This window comes from Canis lupus, chromosome 37 (assembly GCF_048164855.1).
Source record: "Canis lupus baileyi chromosome 37, mCanLup2.hap1, whole genome shotgun sequence".
Taxonomy (NCBI): Eukaryota; Metazoa; Chordata; class Mammalia; order Carnivora; family Canidae; genus Canis; species Canis lupus.
Genome location: NC_132874.1, coordinates 21,968,192 through 21,987,993, shown reverse-complemented (window position 1 = coordinate 21,987,993; position 19,802 = coordinate 21,968,192). Strand labels below are relative to the sequence as shown.

General features: G+C 45.2%; 1 pseudogene; it reads right to left on the bottom strand.

Moving 5' to 3' along the window:
* Window positions 1–11,329: 11,329 nt before the first annotated feature.
* LOC140626319 (CCAAT/enhancer-binding protein gamma-like) lies at window positions 11,330–11,982 on the bottom strand (annotated as a pseudogene).
* Between the last annotated feature and the right edge of the window lie 7,820 nt (window positions 11,983–19,802).

Below are 19,802 nucleotides of genomic sequence, written 5' to 3'. Positions count from 1 at the left end.
ATATATTCTTATGCAATTCATTATGTTTTAATTGCTACTGAATTTTTTTTTTAATATAATCCTCCTTCTCCTTTCCAGGTCTAAGTGGTAAATAGTCTCTATTCATGCTGAAACTTTCAGAATTATTATAGCAATACTCTTCCTCACCGATCTGCCTCATCCCCTCTCCCCCAGCCATGAAAATCCCCAAAGTTATTTCATCTGGATTATTGCATCAATATATATTTAAATCATTACAAAATGCTAAAAGCTTAAAATCAAATATGTGAATATCTTAGCAACAGAAGGATTCAATAGCAGGATCCTGTGGCAAAACACACCAAGTACCGGTCTGCTGTAGTCTTTAGTGGACGAGACAGACATTGAGATCCCGTCTTCGTGGAGCTTACATTCTACTGATACTTACACAGTACCCAGGCCCTATTCTTAACTACATTGTACTACAAATACGTGTACATATTTTACCCTGCGGCTCCCCAGTTCTTTCAGATGCTTTACCTCCTTCATTTCTATTTCTGATGACTGTGGTATACCAGCTGTTCACTAGCATTTTGGATTACTGAATGAGCAAACGAATGGTGGAAGGAATGGATGAACCCATGGATTTACTATATTCCTTGCCTCCAACATGCAATTGCAGATTTTTTTTATAAATTTATTTTTTATTGGTGTTCAATTTGCCAACATATAGAATAACCCCCAGTGCTCAACCCGTCAAGTGCCCCCCTCAGTGCCCATCATCCAATCACCCCCACCCTCCGCCCACCTCCCCTTCCACCATCCCTAGTTCATTTCCCAGAGTTAGGAGTCTCTCATGTTCTGTCTCCCTTTCTGATATTTCCCACTCATTTTCTCTCCTTTCCCCTTTATTCCCTTTCACTATTTTTTATATTCCCCAAATGAATGAGACCATATGATGATTGTCCTTCTCCGATTGACTTATTTCACTCAGCATCATACCCTCCAGGTCCATCCACGTCGAAGCAAATGGTGGGTATCCGTCGTTTCTGATGGCTGAGGAATATTCCATTGTATACATAGACCACAGCTTCTTTATCCATCATCTGTCGATGGACACCGAGGCTCCTTCCACAGTTTGGCTATTGTGGCCATTGCTGCTAGAAACATCGGGGTGCAGGTGTCCCGGCGTTTCACTGCATCTGCATCTTTGGGGTAAATCCCCAGCAGTGCAATTGCTGAGTCATAGGGCAGCTCTATTTTTAACTCTTAATTGCAGATTTTCTACAACAAAATTTTCCTGTATGGATTAACCATTAATGGTGGTGCTGAAGTATTGAGAAATCCACTCCTGATTGTCTTTCCTTCTGAAAGCAGGCAGAAAATGGAGGAACACTGGGCTTCAGGATGATAGGCCATGTGAATAGTCAACTATGGGCTGTTTTTCCATTGAGAATATGGTGCCAAGGGACACCATTGATAGCAACATGGCCTGTGAATACAATTGAGCCCAATGTCTGCTTCCAGGAACCCAGGAACCAATAACTCTTCCCCCAAACACTTGAGCTTGAGAAATGTAACATTTATCTGGCCTTTCTTCCTCATCTCTCCAGGGAAATGGATCTTGACAATGGCTCTGATGAGCCCCATTGCTGCATTTTCAGAGATTTTCCTCCAACGAACTCTTCTCTAGGCTAAAAAGCAAATCCAAAGTATGGCACTAGCTAGGAGAATAATGCAGAGAATTGAGGCACCGTTCACTCACATACCTCAGGCAAAAAAAAAAAAAAAAGTCCTTCCACATGACAGGTCTAGGGGAAGTGAAGCAAGAGGAATTTGAATGTTGCCTGCAGTGTCTATTCAGTCCAGTTCTGTGAACATTTGCTATACGCCCACTGCATCCCCAGCACCAGATTTGGGGCCATGGGCTCCCAGAAATGGGAGTTTACAGCCGCAGGGCTGATCTGGGTATGTTCCTGTTCACTTGGATGTAGAAACTCAGCCCCCACCCTGAGTTCTCCCACAGCCACCTGCTCATCCCACCTCTACTGCATACTAAGCTGTCACTTAGATGGAGCGTCATCAAATAGTGTCTGCCACCTACTTAATTTAACATCCTCCCAACTTCCCTGCAGATTTTATTTTGGCTGTGTTCGGGGAATACACTGCAGATGGCTCGTGGCGAGTGATTCTATTTCACACCAGCTGCTGTGGAGGCTGAACACAGACCCCATTTCCATGCACTCTGACCAGGCTCCTGTCCTCTTTAGACCACCTGAGGGGATGCCCTAGTGAGAGCCTGTCAGGGTCACCTGTGTGTTTGTCCCCAGGCCTGCCTGGCTCAAGGGGGCACCAGCCCTGACAGCAGCTGCAGGTGTCCAACCAATTATGGGGACCAGATGAGGGCTCCGTAGGTACTGACCTGCCTCTGACTCACCGGCAGCTCTTCTCAATGTCCTGCTGGATTCAGTCCTTGGCAATCCCTACTCATCCTCCATCTTCTCCCCCCGCCCCCTTGCTGACCTCCTGCACGCTCACAACCTCAATTACTTCAACCTGATAATCCCTACTGCTCTCTGTGCAACCCCAGTCTTGCTCCAGATCCTGGGATTCACCAGCCCAGATGGCCACCTGCACCAGCAATTGCAGCATCTCATGGCCACAATGGTCCCATAAAGTCCTCCTCTCTTCCTAAACATCCAGAGCTTGAGTACCTGAGGTAGAATGGGTGTCCCCCCAACTCCTTCTCCCCTGAGGCTCCCCAACAGCCAATGAGTCGTCTGATCCTGCCAGGGCTCCTTAACATTCTCAGCCCTCCTTCATTTCAGTAGCTACTGCCTCAAGCCCCTTTCCATGGAGAAGACTGCGATCACTTTGCAACATACTGTCAGAGAAAGATTTTTAAACACAGATTTAATCTTAAGATTGCCCCCCTTGAAGCCCCACGGTGGCTCGTCATCTGGAGTAATGGTGACAGTGACAATTGGCCCTCAGTCAGAGCTTGCTGGGTGCTTTCAGAGCAGTGTGTGTGCAGTAACTCATCAAACCCTCACAACAACCTGTGAGAGAGGGACTGATAACATCCCCATTTTATAGACAAATAAACTGAGGCACAGAGCAGCCACTCAGCTAATAGGTAGGAGAGCCAGAATTCAAGCTGCTATCCATGTTCTTAATCCCTGGGTCTCTCAAGCTTTTGTCATTTCCTTTAGCAAAGGGGCCCCTTTTTACTCTCGAACAAAACCTCACGTGGAATCCTGCAGCCACAGCTGTGGAGACAACCCACATCAGGGGAGCTCTGGTGATTCAGTGCAGAGGGGATGCTGGATCCGAAGCCCAGTCAGTCTCTCGCTTCCCTTTCTGGGCCTTGAGGCTCCTCCTGGGCACCCCAGAGCTCTATGGGGGCGTATTTGAAAACACTAGGCCTTGGGCTGAAGTCTGGCTTGGCTGGTCCTATGGCCTAGAGGTAGATCCCAGGCCTGAGTTCCCAGGGCTGTGGTCTGCAAGGGGTCAAGGAGCTGTACAGGAGAGCAAATGTCCTCAAAGCCAGGATGCAAGAATAAAAGCTCTTTCTGGGTGAATAACAATCATTCCCATCAGCCAAGAGCTCCATGTGCATCAGCAAAGGGTCATGTGAGCTGGGTGTGGGGCATCGCTCCCCTTTCACCCAATCGCAGCGTCCACACTGCCTGCTATCCCCAGATTTAAGCCACAGACCCCCCTGCCAGGTGCTAGGAGGGCCTCTGGTGAGGGCAGGGGGACCTGCCCACTGAGTATCCAATGAGGGGATATCTCTAGGTGCCTGGCACCAAGCTTGTCCAACTTCCCAGGAATCCCACAAGCCCAAGAGTAGCAGGAGTGGGTGGGTGGGGACTAAAGATCCTCGTACCAGCTGCCAGAATGAGAGAGACACTGAATCAACCCCGGGAAGAGCTCCTTTGAAGCAGGACCCCTCCTGAAGCACAAACCTATAACTCTACCAAACTGGCTTCCCCCTTTGGAGATTCTTTATCCCAAGTGGGCTTCATTGTGAATGACAACCCACTGGCCACCATTTACTTAGAGGAACTCCAAGCAGGGCCTCTGTTTCTGGGCGACTGCTGGGTGACCCAACACTTCTTTCCTTTGAGGGGACCGCCCCAGTCCCCACCACTGAGGCAGGTTCCAGACTGTCTGCTCTCGTCTGGCCCCACCCCCAATCCATGCTCCAGTTTGTAGAATGGCTCTTAAACTGAAGTGCCCAGACTGGCCCAGGAGCAGGGGCCTCCTGTGGCATCACTCTCTATAGGGGAAATGCCTTTAGCTTTTTAAGAGGAGCCGTTGCTGAGGCAGCCCTTTGCCCTTACCCACCACCACCCCCGAACTGAAACTCCCAGGGAGAGGGTGTCCCATGTCGCCATGTCCCCTGTACATCAGCCATTCTCTTTGCTTGCCAGTAAAACTAAAATAAAAAGGTACATTGGCGAGTGTGAGCCATTCTTTAGTGGAGACAAGAAACCATTTCTGTGAAGACTGGATGGAATAATTCATACAGACTTTCATAAATATCCAGGGAACATTGTCATTTTGTAGATTTTTTTTTTTTTTGGCCTCTAAGAAAATTCATAGCACACTTTCACCAGGGGCTGTTACAACTGTAAAATGTTATTGCTTCAATATAAACACCCAATATTCCATCTAGATCCCAGCAGGGAAAAACCATTTTCAAAGTCTACTCAATCTGATTAAATGCCTTCCTGGTCATCTGTCTGCTGTGTCTATTATCCTGAAATTAGGCATTTATAAGAATGTGTACCCAGGTACCCAGAGTGCTGGGTGTCAAGCTCCTGGCTGCCGAGCCATAGGTCTGAAAGGGATATTGGCTGTCATGGGAGAGGCTTGAGGAAAATCCACGGGATTTCCATGGCAGGGAGGGGGAGACAGGGGCGGAGAGAAGTGAGGGTGAATGCAAGGTGTGTGGCTTTCATCCTGGAGCACGTGTGGTCAGGAGTAATGAGGCTCTAAGAGGCCTGGGAGGGAAATCTGGGAAATGAAAGATGCCCTCCTTCCCTCCCCCCCTTCCCCGAAAGTCAGTGAGCAGATTGTGCTGTTTTTATACCAAGTTCTTCATTACGCAGAAGCCTGAGTACCCAACCGGCTGGAATTCCGACAGGAGGATCATCTGTTTATGTTGGAGCCACGCTGGCTGCCACCCTCATCACCGCGGCGCCCGAGGTAAGGGAAAAACCCTAGAAGCTTATTCACCTGACAACGGGGAGTCTCCTAGGATGGGTGGTGATTGGCCTAGTGTTTCTAGAACGCCTCGCTGAGAAGGCAGGCTGAGAAGTGACAACGTACGAGAGAACAGTGTGAGAAGGCATATCCCACCCGGATCTGCTGCTTGGGGAGGGGGGGGCAGCAAAAGGGGTGTGGGGGCAAAGGACGATTGCAGCCAGGTGCACCCTGGAGAAGGTACCCCCTACTCTGACGTGCACAACTTTAATGTTTTCAAGACGTTCCACGTGCACTGTTCCATCTGATGCTACTGGTGATGATACCATTACACAGATATGGAAACTGAGGCTCAGAGACTTGCACACACGGAAACCAATGAGACTTAAATCCAGGTTGGTTGGTTTGTTTGACTCCAAATCCAGATTTTAGCAAAGCTGGACACAGTCTTCAGACAGCGAGGAGAGAGCTGGCACAGCCTGAGCACCCAGCTGAGTCTGGCCCATCACTTGCCCCGGGAAATCCTCTCCCAGTCGGGGGTGTGAGCCTCCCTGCTCCGCTGGAGAGAAGCCAGCTCAGCACCCAACAATCTGACTGGCAGGCGAGTGATGGGAGTTGGGGTGAAACCCCAGCCTGCCGGCCTCCCAAAGCCAGTTTTCTCTCCTCTGCTAATCCAGTCCTTTCATGTTAGATGTGAGCAAACAGAGACCTGACGGGTTAAGTGACTCGTGGGATCCCACAGCCCAGAGAGGAAGAGCCGAGCCTGGAACGTGCCCCCCTGCGCCTTAGGGACCTGGGGCCGGGTTATCATCTAATTGTTGCTGCCCCGAAATCAGACAAGATCGCAGTGAGGTACCCGGCTGGTGCTTTTAAAGCGGCTCGAACATTTTAGCTGCACTAAGTGATGAAAGCAGCCTGGCACTTCAAAATGCCCCAAAGGACGGTATCAAAGCCTGCGGCCAGGGGTGGGCCCGGGTCACTTCTATATATAGATGTAATTGTTCTCCAGCATTTTCAGCCAGTGTGTCTGAGCAGCCTCGTAAATTCTTTCAAGTCCCTTCTCCACGGGCGCCACGCACTGTGCTGGGAATAGCTGCGGTTGCTGAGTCCTTAACCCTTTGGAGTCTCCCATTTCTGAAGGCGGCCCAGCCACGACTCTGGTCAAACAAAGGTGCGGTAGCCTAACGGAAGCCACCTGCCTTGTGGGCATACAGTCCAAGGTGGCCAGAGATGGCCTGGGCCACTGAGGCACAAAGCCCGGGTAGAGCCGCAGGGAAGGAAAGAGGCCCCGGCTATTCTCAGATTCTCACTCGCAGTCCTTAGAGCAGTGACAAAAGGAGACACAGCCGGGGGAGGGAGTTGCGACAGATGGTCTCTATCCAGGGAGTAGCAGAAGAGAATGCTGACGTCAAGAGAAAACGGGGGCTGTGACCCTAGTGATGACTCTATTTCCTGTTCCAGGCTACTTGGCAGGGATTCTGGTAGGAGGAACACTTACTCATTGTCAAGATTTACTGGACTCCTCTCTTCACAATTAACTGAGCATCTGAAGAGCTAGGAGGCTCTTAGGAGTGGAAGAGGTTACTTTGCAAGGACACTGGTTGGGGTTCAGATGCTTTGTGAGTGGGGTTCTGGCAGCGTCTCTTTGCTGTTGCATGTTTTTATAAAAGCTAATTAGTACCCTGGAAATGGAGGAGGGGTGGGAAGAAAGTGGATCTCTGACCCTCTTGAGGATCAAGGATTGAAAAGTAGGTCTGAGCACTGGGCCATATGGTAGTGAGGACAGCAGAGCCCGGGGGAGCTCAGTTTGTCATTAGGAAGGCATTAAGACCACTGTGAACAGTTGTATAGGTTGTGCACTGAACATCTCTCAGGGGCACCGTTTACTTTTTAATCTCTTTTTGGATTTGTGCAACGCATAACATACAAATTGCATAGGATGACCCTGGGAGTCTAGAACCTTATACAGCTCCAAAGCATGAAGATCAGGGAAGAGGGTTGGTTTTAGTCATGGTACATCCCGTATGCTGGAATCCGACCTCACCCGGCCACCCTGATGCCCTGATGTATCCGGAGGGAGATGGCTTCAGGTTTATCTGAGCCTACAGAGTTGTAGCAGCATGCACTTACAGTCTGGGACACAGAGAATTTTTGTATGGTACACGTCGGTGTCTCCCTTGGCCATCCAGAACCAGGGTACGTTAATAAAGATGCGCCGTAAGGCCAGTAGGGACAGAGAGCTAAACGGAAGCCACTGCTCTATGGGACAGTGGGAGCTCGGCCACCCAGCCCTGGTACAGCTGACAGCAGCACCAGCGTGGTCAGCAGGTTTCACGGGTGGTCATGGTGGCATCGGCCACAGCCCCCAGTCGGCTCCAACAGCTGCAAGGTGGGGGCAGAACCGGGTCCCTGGCTCCACCCTGGCAGTGGACCTGAATTCCAGTTCAGTGGGAGCAACATCTCCAAGGACTGTCAGGGAGCCAGTGGCTGTGATCGTTGGCATTACAGGGGCCCGACGGAGTTCCCTACTGGGCCGGCCGTGAGTGCCCATCAGAGCTACTTCAAGCATCCGTGGAAGCCGTTCTGGGAGCCTTGCACACATGTGGGGTGGGGAGGATTGTGGAAGACAGGCCGGAGCTGTGCAGAGCCGAGTGTTGGGGGCTGTGCAGCAGGATCTCATCGACATCCAAGGATTGCCAAAGCCTAAGGCACGCCGATTGCACAGAGACAGGCATTTCCCTGCAGAAACTGGGCGATTGCCCTAGGATGCTTCTTCCTGTGTTCCTAGGACTCCGGAGGGTGAGCGCAGAGGGAAGGTGCTAGACCAAGGCACAAGGAATAAGGCAGCATGTGCTTCCCAGGGGTCAGAGTAACGCCAATGAGAGGGCGATCCGGTGGGGGCAGGAGCCAGCAGGATGAAGCAACCAGGCATCAGGTGAAGCTGGTCTTATTACTCCAGGTCTTATTGCCCATGTCTTGACGCAAGATTGGGTTTCCTGCTAAGAAGAGGACCTTGGGGTCCTGCGGAGCCTTTCCTGAAGCGACTTCCTCAATGACTATGACCAAAATCAGGAAAAGAGTAACCCCTACCCGGCTTAGCTGACATGATAGTGGTTGCATTAAGTGCGTTGACGGTTTCCATGGTGCTCCAGAAGGTCCAGGTAGAGGTAGCTCAGTCAATCGAAATGATGGACAGCCCTCTGTGAAAGGAAACAAAAGCGTGGCCTCTTCTGGTCAGCATGATAAGGTCGAGAGGGAAAATAATAAAATTTTATCAGATTCATCTGGAGAAAAGAGAGGGGAGTAACGTTTTGGCGCAGCAAGAAGAAAACTTCTGGAATAATCTCAGAGGTGGTACCTGAAAGTTAGGAGGGGCTGGGGTCCCACTTCCACAGCTGAGTGTCCCTATCACCAAGGACAGTCCTGCTTTCTCAGGTGCTTCCGAGGTGGCACTGGTGTCAACACACTCTCTTTGAACGGAGCGTTGAAAGGGACGTGCATCTCACACACGACGGTGTTTGGTTTTCCTTTCATGTGATTTGGGGAGTAAAGGGCATTTGCAAGAATACTGGGGACAAAATAAGGTGGGATATTTGCTGTGGACTCTGTAGTGATCAAACTCTCAAAGTCCCATGTGAGATTAAAAAAATAATAATAAACAGCACCCAGAGAGCATGGACCTTCGAGGTCTGTGCTTCCTAGGAGCCCCTGAGGACGGCGGGTCTGAACCGAGGAAGGACAAAAGGAAGACCAAAGTGTGGCTTGTCATATTTCGGGGGGTCATAAAGATTTCTGGTGCCATTTGCAATGGAGGGAAAAATCTTAGGGAGTCTAAAAAATATTAGACTACCAGCGTTATCCGTTTGCCGCCTGGACGTTTTAATTGGCAATTGACCAGGCTCTGCTTTGTTGCATCTTTTCTTTTGTTGTCTCAAATAATTGGCTTCCAACCTGCAAGACAAAAATCATTGGCAGGGCTTCAAATCCCTTTGCACAGCACACCTCATCTGTGGATTTGGTAAATATTTCTCACATGTTATATGTACTGCGATTTTTCATGTTGGTATTAATGGGAATAAAAAAATACAAATGTACCAGGAAACGTTTCTAAAAGTTACTGACCCCCTTTGCCATGTATTTCCTCAATCAGTGCACTAAGGAAATGCAAACGCTATTATAAATTTGTGTCTTTCAAGCTATAGTTTAAAACCAATATTTATTATTACTCTTCTTTAATTATAAAAACAATGAATTGCTTATCTGCCATTTCTTGGGGAGCTATTATGTGTCTGGCCATGTGTGAAGCCCCATGTATGAAATATCTCATTTAATTGTCATGACAACTTTGCAAGGTGGGCATTATGGTAGCCCCCGTTTCATAGATAAAAGAACCTGAAGAGTGTCAGTAACTTATTGATGGTCCTACAGGTAATAAGAGGCAGAGCTGCGCCCTGAGACAGATCAACCTATCCTTTAATTACCACACTCTACTACTTCATGTGCTCTATTAGAAAATCTAGAAAACTGGAAAGGATAAGGAAACATATCTCCATATCCCTTCTATTCAGACATGGGGTGACAATACTTAAAATTTTGTCCCTCCAGTCATTTTTTCAATGCTTTTTTTTTTTCATTGAAGTGGTTTTATGCAGCATATTTTGTTTTGTGCTTTCATAAGGGATCTTTCCATATCAAAATTTTTCCTATAATACCACACATTATGGGGCACCTGGGTGGTTTCTTGGGGTAAGCCTCCAACTCTGGATTTTGGCTCAGTTCGTGATCTCAGGGTTGTGAGATGGGGCTGGGCTGGGACAGAGCCTGCTTAAGATTCTCTTCCCACCTCTGCCCCTCTCCCCTTCAAAAAAAAAAAAAAATACCACACATTGCCCATTGCATGGTTGGATTATATTTTATTTGACCATGTCCCTATTGTTGAACATTTACATGGTTTCTGAGGTTTATTATTAAATAATATGTGGCAGAGAGCAAAACCTGCCCACATAGTATTTTTCTCTTGTCAAGATGTGGAGTCTGTTTCTCCCATCCTCAAGTCTGTTTTGTCTATGGGACTTGATTTGGCCGATGGAAGATTAGGAGGTGTAGACGGACTGACTGGAGGTGTGCTTGCCCACTGGGGACAGCTCTTGTTCTCAGGAACCTGATAATTGTCACCTTTCCAGACAGTCCCCACCTCCACGCCAGGCCCCAGGCAACCACTGATCTACTCTTTCTATCATGATAGGTTAAAATTGCCTAGGCTTTTTGCTATATAAAATGCATTTAAGATTTTTATTAGCCAAATCTAATAATCTTTAAATGTGCTGTTTTAAAAGACCTTTCCTACACCAAAGATGACATAAATATTCATCTACATTTTTTTCTATTCATTTTTATATTTAACGTCTGGTGTGTCTGGGATTTATTTTAATATATACGATGAAGCATCTGTCCTTATTATTTCCAAAGAATTTATCAATATTCAATATTATCTTCTTCCAGCAATTTAAAATGCCAATTTTATCATATATTGAATACTTACATATACACACACACACATATTCTTGGATCTGTTTCTATTATCTTTTTTCAATCCTAAATTATTGCAGATTTTTTATAATGGCAATGTTTTTATAGTTCTTCTGGGTAACATAGTATAAGCACTCCCTCCTCTCAATCACTATTTGTTATGCTTTTTTCTTTTTTCTTTTTCTTTATTTTTCTTTCTTATCCATTTTTCTTCCTAATGAACTTGATTATTTTACTTCATTTTATTTTATTTTTTATTTTATTTTGTTTTGTTTTATTTTATTTTATTTTATTTATATTTTATTTTATTTTCCTTGGGAAGTGAGGATTCATGAAGAACATCAAGGTCCAAGACTTTTTTTTTCCATGTATCTTAGAAATTTGTTTTATCCCCACAAAAAAAAAAAAAAAAAAAAAAAAAAAAATCCCTGTCATTTAAAACTGGATCTTAAATCACATGGCTAACATTTTTAGCTAATCAACTCTTCAGTGCTGATCCTAGAAAAAAACCTTCAATGGACCTTTGAATAATGGAACAGGACGGTATTCAGCTATTGATACGAGGCGTGTAGGTAGGTAGTCACACATTTAATATTCATACCAAAGTTGTGAGGTTTGAAAGGAGTGAGGTCTACTGTCTTGCATTATCAGAGGTTGTTGTGTTTTCAGTGCTAGTGGATTGTACCTTATCTGCAAGGTTGTGTGCATGCTCAAGAAACAAATCTTTCAGGGGCACCTGGGTGGCTCAGTGGTTGAGCATCTGCCTTTGGCTCAGGGCGTAATCCCAAGGTCCTGAGATCGAGTCCCACATCGGGCTCCTTGCATGAAGCCTGCTTCTCCCTCTGCCTGTGTCTCTGTCTCTCTCTGTGTCTCTCATGAATAAATAAATAAAATCATTTTTAAAAAGGAAAAAAATCTTTCAGTACACTTAATTCCTTAGTCAGCAGTTTAATTTTTGCTTCCAACCATTCATTCTCTTCTTTGAGCTGATTCACTTTTTGCAATGCCCCCTGTGCCTTCTGCTTGCTTTTCAACTGGCTCTTTTTTCACAACCATATCGTTCCTCTCCCTACCTTGACGATACTCATCACTGTTGTGATCCATGGACAATCCAGAGTTTGCAATCCAAACTCTTTTTGCTTTGCTTGCTTGGAAGCGTGGATGTGCCTCCACCCCCAAGGCCAGCAGCACCCAGTTGGCAACCTGCTGTAAGCCGCTGGCAGGAGCCTGAGTATGAATAATACATATTCCCGTGGTACCGTCTCGCTGTGCTCTCTTGCTCATTGGGGCACTCTCTCTTGCTGACCCAGGACAGGTAGAAATGAAGGCAAGGTGAGCAAATGGTTTCCATGTTAAGTTGCTAAGAAATTTTATCCTGTACCTGCACCTCCAGCCTACCTGCCTGTAGGCAGCCTCCACTAGGAGTTGCCCCATGAGTCAGCGAAGAGGAGCTTCAGTTCCCCAATGGACTTCAGAATTAGTTTATCGAGTTCTTAAAAATGCCTGGGAATCATGGGTTTTAATTATTACTTACATTTTTTGTGTGTGATTTACATTCCCATTTCTCTAAGTCTTATTTCTCCAAGGTTGTACACTACCTAAGGACACTAGTCATCTTTTTTCTTTTTTTAAAGATTGTATTTATTTGAGAGAGAGCAAGCAGGGGTGAGGAGTGAGGGAGAAACAGGCTCCCCAATGGGGGGCTTGAACCCTGAGATCATGACCTGAACTGAAGGCAGACACTCAATCCACCAAGCCACTCAGGCGTCCCAATAACCATCTTTTATATTATGTCTTTGACATCTTCACCATACCTGCCTGCTCAATAAGTGTATATGCATATAGTAACCACTCCTTAGAAGTTTACATCACCAGAACTTTTAAAAAATATTTTTAAGCTAACCTATCACAAAGGGAAAGAATAGTGAATACCAGAGCATCTAATTTCAAAACGTATTTTCAACAAACTCAAGTGAAATGATTTTTAAGACTAAAATATTCACCAACAGTCAAATGATTCCATACAAAATAAATTAGTAGATCAAATTTGGAATTAATACCAAAAAACTGTCTAGTCTTTTCTTTTTGTACTCTGCTTTTATTATTATGTTCGATATTACTAAGTCTAAAGAACTCATTATTCAGATTTTTCATTGTTTTGTGTTTTGTGTATGTTTGTGATAAGATTTAGTAATATTGAATTCTGTTGTAAGAATATCTTCATGGGGTGCCTGGGTAGCTCAGTGGTTAGGTGTCTGCCTTTGGTTCAGGTCGTGATTCTGGGGTCCAGGGATCAGGGGTGAGACGCTCAACCAGGTGTCCCCAGGTGGACTAAATCTATGTGGCTGATGCACAGTCCTAACTTTTTAACTGTGACTACATCCATTTGCAGAAAAACTTATGGTATTAGAGTTGAAAGTACCCTCAGAGAGTCAATTCCTTCACTTAACTTACACTTAACTGAGGTCCAGAAAAGTAAAGTCAGATCACATAATTAGCCAAGCTGAGACTAGAATCAACTCTGGTTGCTCCCACCCAAGTGATATTTCTATTGCATTAGGCTGTAATATGGCAAATATCTTGGCCTTTTCTCAAAAGCAAATTAATTAAAAGTTACTTTTTTAGAAGCATGACTTCTTGTTTTGTGGCATGAGGGTAAGGGGAGCATTATGAAATCAAACAAAATAACATCAAAGATCCTAAAACTCTGAAAAGATTAGTTTTTGCTAAAAGATTAATTTGCTCTTTAAAAAGAGCAAGATCACTTTCAAAACAAAATGGCAGCCCTATAAAGTTATTGAAGATGATATATAATGGGCATAAAAAGTGAAAAGAGAGAGAAAGAGAGAAAACTTGGCACCGCACTCCAAAGGAGATGTGACTTTCAACGAACAATATAATGGCAAAATCCACAGGTAACAAAGAAGGTGGACACAATGAAAGGGAAGCAGCCAAGGCACATCGGGCAGGATTACAGGACAGAATGAAACATGTTTAGGATGATTCTGCATCTCACAGGATTTCACAATTTCAACTACTGAGATATATGGTGGGTTGAAGCATCATATGGCGAGGAGTTCCCTATCTTATGCAGAAGACAGCTTTACAACCTAGTGAGCAAATCATCCAACATGAGGAGAAATAACCCCAATCAAAGGCAATGCAGCCACATGGTCATTTAACCAGAGACCATGCATGCATCATCTTGAGTCAGCTAATAATATCTTACAAAAGATGAATGTTGGGTAGTTGTCTAAATTTAGTTGAGCAAGACAGAGGCATATAAGCCAGGCATTGCACCTCAAGTGATAGGAAAATGCTTGTGTTTGTTTTAAAAAGAAATACCGAGAAGAGCACAAAGTAGAGAAGTGCATCCTGCATGTAAGGATAAAGTTCTAGGACGTTCCAGAAACAATGGATACACTGACCATTTCCTAACACTTGTATAGTTGTCGATACTTGCCATCAGGGAAATACACATCAAAACCACAATGAGATACCACCTTACACCAGTGAAAATGGTGAAAATTAACAAGACAGAAAATGACAAATGTTGGAGAGGACGTGGAGAAAGGGGAATCGAACCCTCTTGCACTGTTGGTGGGAATGTGAACTGGTGCAGCCACTCTGGAAAACCGTGTGGAGGTTCCTCAAAGAGTTAAAAATAGACCTGCCCTACGACCCAGCAATTGCACTGCTGGGGATTTACCCCAAAGATACAGATGCAGTGAAAAGCCGAGACACCTGCACCCAAATGTTTATAGCAGCAACGTCCACAAACTGTGGAAGGAGCCTCGGTGTCCATCAACAGATGATGGATAAAGAAGCTGTGGTCTATGTATACAATGAGATATTCCTCAGCCATCAGAAAGGACGGATACCCACCATCTGCTTCGGTGGATGGACCTGGAGGGGATTATGATGAATGAAGTAAGTCAATTGGAGAAGGACAATCATCATATGGTTTCACTCATACGGGGACTATAAGAAAGAGTGAAAGGGATTATAGGGGAAAGGAGGGGAACTAAGTGGGAAAAATCAGAAAGGGAGACAGACCATGAGAGACTCCTAGCTCTGGGAAACTAACAAGCGGTAGTGGAAGGGGAGGTGGGCAGGGGGATGGGGTGACTGGGTGATGGGCACTGAGGGGGGCACTTGACGGGATGAGCACTGGGTGTTATACTATCTGTTGGCAAATCAAATGCCAATAAAAATATATATTAAAAAATAGTTATCGATAAAATGAAGCTTAGAATATCTTGATTCCTTCTTTTTCAAGTTGAGGTAAAAAAAAAAAAGTCTTTTCTCAAACTAGGGACAAAATAACAAATATAGAGGTTGTTCCCTGGATACCAGGCTTCTCTGGCATGTCTGAACCATTTAACTTGATACATTATAATGAATAGATTTTGAAAGAAACAAGGCTAAGTTAAAAAAAAAAAGGAATAATTCTACCTCATGCCATATGCAAAATCAATTCCAGGGTGGATTGTAGATTTAAATGTGAAAGGTAAAAGAATAAAGCTCTAGAACATAATGTAGGAAACTGTCTTCACGATTCATGTGACAGACAAATATTTCTCAAACAGGACACACAGAAAGCACTGATCTTGAAGAAGAGACTGATAATCTGGGCTGCATCACCATTCAGAACTTCTGATCCAAGGGAGAGATTAAAGAGGCAAGCCACAGAGGGAGAGAAGATATTTATGATACATGTATTCAACAAAAGACTTGTGTCCAGAATATATAAAGAATTCCTACAAATCAATAAGAAGACAGACAAGCCTACTTTTAAAAAAAGAAGTAAAAGTCCCGAACAGGTGCCTTATCAAAAAAGAACACACAAATGGCTAATAAGCACATGAAAAGGCACTCAACTTTAGTGTTCATCAGAAAAATGCAAATTGGGATCCCTGGGTGGCGCAGCGGTTTGGCGCCTGCCTTTGGCCCAGGGCGCGATCCTGGAGACCCAGGATCGAATCCCACATCGGGCTCCCGGTGCATGGAGCCTGCTTCTCCCTCTGCCTGTGTCTCTGCCTCTCTCTCTCTCTCTGTGACTATCATAAATAAATAAAAATTAAAAAAAAATAAATTCCAAGATCTTTAAAAAAAAAAAAAGAAAAGAAAAATGCAAATTAAAACTTCAGTGAGATTCTGTTACACACTCGGCAATATAGGTGACATCAAGAAGACAAAGTATGTCAACAGTTGGTACAAATGTAAAGTGATTTGAACACTGCTACACTGCTGGTGAGAATGTAAGCTGGTACAACCACTTTGGAAACTTCTCTGGCCTCATCTACTGAAGTTGAAAACATGCAAACTCTACGATTCAGCCGTTGTATCAGGGCACACATTACAAATGTGCACCGAAAGGCATGCACAAAAATGCTCATAGAAGCATTCATTGAGCTAATAATAATAAGTATTATTCATTGTAGCTCCAAACTGAAAACAAATCAAGTATCTACCAGCAACAGGATGGATAAATTGTGCTATATTCATACAACAGAATACTACCCAGTGATGAGGAGAAGCAGGCTCTTGTTACCACAACATGGAGGAGTCTCTTAAACATGACTTGGGACAAAAGAAACCAAACGCAGAAGAGTACATACTAGATAATTCTACTCACATAAAGTTCAAAAATAGGCAAATTTAGTTCTATGGCGGTAGAAAGAAGATCATTTTGAAGGTGAGTAGTGACTGGGAGGGGCATGTGGAGGGCTTCTTTGGGTATTGATAATATTCTGTTTTCGGATCCTAATTTGGATTACATAGGAATGTTCTTTTTTGTGAAAATTCATTGAGCAGTGAGTTTAGGACTTGTGTACTTTTTTCTAGTAGTTAAACCTCAGTCAAAAACCTACCTAAAATTGGCTGCACAGCAATATATATATATATATATATAAATTCCTTTTGTTTTAATCTAAATAAATATATAGGTAGATAGATAAAAAAATAAATAAATCAAATGTAGCCAAACACCATTCCTCCACACAATGCCATGATGAGAATCCCACCAGTATAACAATGTTTCATAGTTTCATTCAGTTCCCCTATCAGTATTTTTTTAAAGTTCAACTTAGTTTCTTATATGTATAAATCTGTCACCAAAAATAAATATTTTCTAATAAAAATTGATCTAAATTGAAATAAGAAAGTCTTACTCCATATACTAGAGCTAACAAAATAAGATGACACTCCGAGCTCTGTGATTGGGCCACGCGAACAGACCTACACCCTGGCAGCAAGCTCCTTACATCGGTGCCTGGAGGCCCCTGGGGGCCCGCAAAGGGACAGGTTTGCCTTCACAAAAGGCACAGAGACCACGCAGAGATGGTGCCCGTTGAAGCAGAGACCTTACCGGTCATTGTTTTCCTCCTACCCATGGTGAAGGGTTGACCTGATGCCAGGGGCTGACCTCAACTCTGGTCCCCAAGGACTATGTCCAGAATGTACTGAAGATCTGTGCGCTGATCTCACCAGCAGGATTGTTTAGAGCACTCATGGTTTGCAAGGAGCTTAAAGGGAAAGCATGCGTAGCTGTGCTAGTCAAACATCTCATGTGCTCATTCATCCACTCATTTATTTTTTTATTTATTTTTATTTTTATTTTTATTTTTTCATCCACTCATTTATTCATTCAACAAATATTTGTTGAGTGCCTGTATGTCCAAGGCACTCGGCTTGGCTTTCTACAATAGAAAGAAGCTCTAGACTCCATGGAGATCATCTTATTTTTTAGAGATTTGAAAGGTTTACCTTGTAGGGAGAACATATGATGGATATCCCCTGAGAGGACCTGGTGAGACATGGACAAAATGTAGATTTCTGTGTTTCCCACTGATGTTCTATTTCCCTTTCTAACCACCGCCTTGCGTCTGCATCCAAAAGGTTCATTCCCAGATGGGAAGTAAGCAAGAGGAGCAGAGAGCAGAGGAGGCTTAATTTCAGCCTTCATTTGGATTAGTGGGTCATCCTGTTACGTAGGGTAATGGACAACCTTGAGATTAGCTACATTTAAGTCACTTCTCCAACCAAGTTCTCTTCTGAGAGAAGAGCTGTGACTGTCACAATTAGGTGTTTGTTCAACATCTGTTCCCTTCACTCACCTGTCTTCCTTCCCAGCAGAATCCTGATTTTGTGTGAGATTTCTATCCTCACGTATGCATGTTTCAGGGGTGGCCCCAGGTATAACTTGGATGCTAGTTCAGAAGGGAGATCCTGAGAGGTCTAAGCCAATGGCGGCTTTCCCCAACCCCCTTTTCCCCAGGACAGTCAGTGGAGGGACCACTGGTTGGGCTGAGTTTGGGCTGGGCTTGTTAGGCTGGTTGGTCTGAGACCCCAGGGGATCTGTGATGGCTTGGCTGCTACAGCCCGTCTTGCACCAGCCTGGGGATGAAGCCAGCATTGGAGATGGCCGGGCAGAGAGAACCTGGTCGAAGGAGCCACTGAATTAACCAGTTCTGAGGACCTACTCTGAGCCCTTGTGATGGGAGAGACTATATTTCCATATTATTTAAGCCTACATGAGATGAGGTTTTAACACTAGTTATATAGAGTAAGGAATCCTGACTGACACAGAAACTCTATGATCAAGATTAGAAATCCCCTTGTAATTGTTGAATGAAATGGAATCGGGACAGAAATGAAACTGAGGTCACACGAAGTCTGCTTTGGGTCATTGGCCCATGAATTTATCTGTTGCGTTTAGGGTCAATGGAGGCACGGCAGGCACATGGGAACATAACACATCTGTGTAGAAAGGGGCCGTGCAACATATATGCTAAAGGACCTGGATTTGACGGGTCATTGTTTGAATTATTTCCAGCTCATGAATCTTTTTCTGCTCAAGGAGCAACTTTCTCAACTTGCTCTCCCTTCTTTAAAGCCTCTTTGAGAGGAAATTGCAATGAATCTCAACAGCCGTTAGAGCTTGGACACGGGCCACAGGGCATCTTGGGGAAACATTTAGCAATTTCCCCATCTGCAGCAAGAGGGATGGCTGCTAGGGATTCATCCTCAGCCTCATCCTGAACAAGCCGGGGGCGGGGGGTGGGCTGCAACTACTTCTAACAACCTCCTCAGGGGATCCTGACATGGGCGATCCAGGGACTCCCTTTGGGAAGTGCCCATCTAACTCACCCCAGACAGAGTCGGCTGTTTCTGCAGACGTACGTAGCTCAGGGTAAAGGAAAAGTGAAGCACTGAAATCAGGGCTCTGTGATTCTCAGCTGCCTGCCCCTGCCTAACTGAACCTAGTTCTTCAGATATAAAAGAGGACTAACGGTGGGTCCCTCCACTGACTGTCCTGAGGAAGAAATACTGCATCTCCACATTCACACCTGGCCTCACCGGTCTGTGTACTGTTGCATTGGTTCTGCAGGCTCCTCAAGACCAGGGCTCCAATCCCTCACCCACAGGCCACAGGCTGTGCCAGCATCTGATCTCTCAGGTGGGTCCAGGCCTTCTGTAATAAATCCATCCCGCTGAGCTTTCCCTTCCTGCACACCTTCTGTTTGGTGCACACCTGGTCCTCCTGGGCCAGCCTCTAATTAAAGCAGCCCTAGGTTTCTGAGCATGCTTCACAGGAGTGGTTCATAACAATTAAAATGAGGAAAAGAGACTCTTCTATTTAGGGACCAGGGCCCCAGCCTCCTCCCTCCTTCATAGGAAAGACGAAGAGAAGAAAGAAGGAGGAGAGGAAGGGAATTGGCAAAAATCAACCTCTAGCTGAGTCCCACGCGATTCTTCCTCCAACACACCTTTATTGAGCACGAACTATGCACCAGACCCTGGCAATGGCTCCAAGTTGGCCTCTGGTCCCGGCCACCCTCCTCCATTCGTCAGATTGTAGGAATGTACTGACAGCCAGAGTCTGGAGAAGAATGTTGGAATTTTCACTTGGCCTGGATTTCCCTCTTTCACCTCCTATCCTGAGCTCCTCTCTCCCCTAGCCTCCAGGGGCAAGGCCTTATGCTGACTCCTGGTTCGGGGCCTGGCCCTGTCCGGTTCTCCCCCAAGGGACCCGGTCGTCTGGGAATACTCAGAGTTAGTGGGACAAAACACACTTCTCAGTCGTTGCACACTGGTGTTTC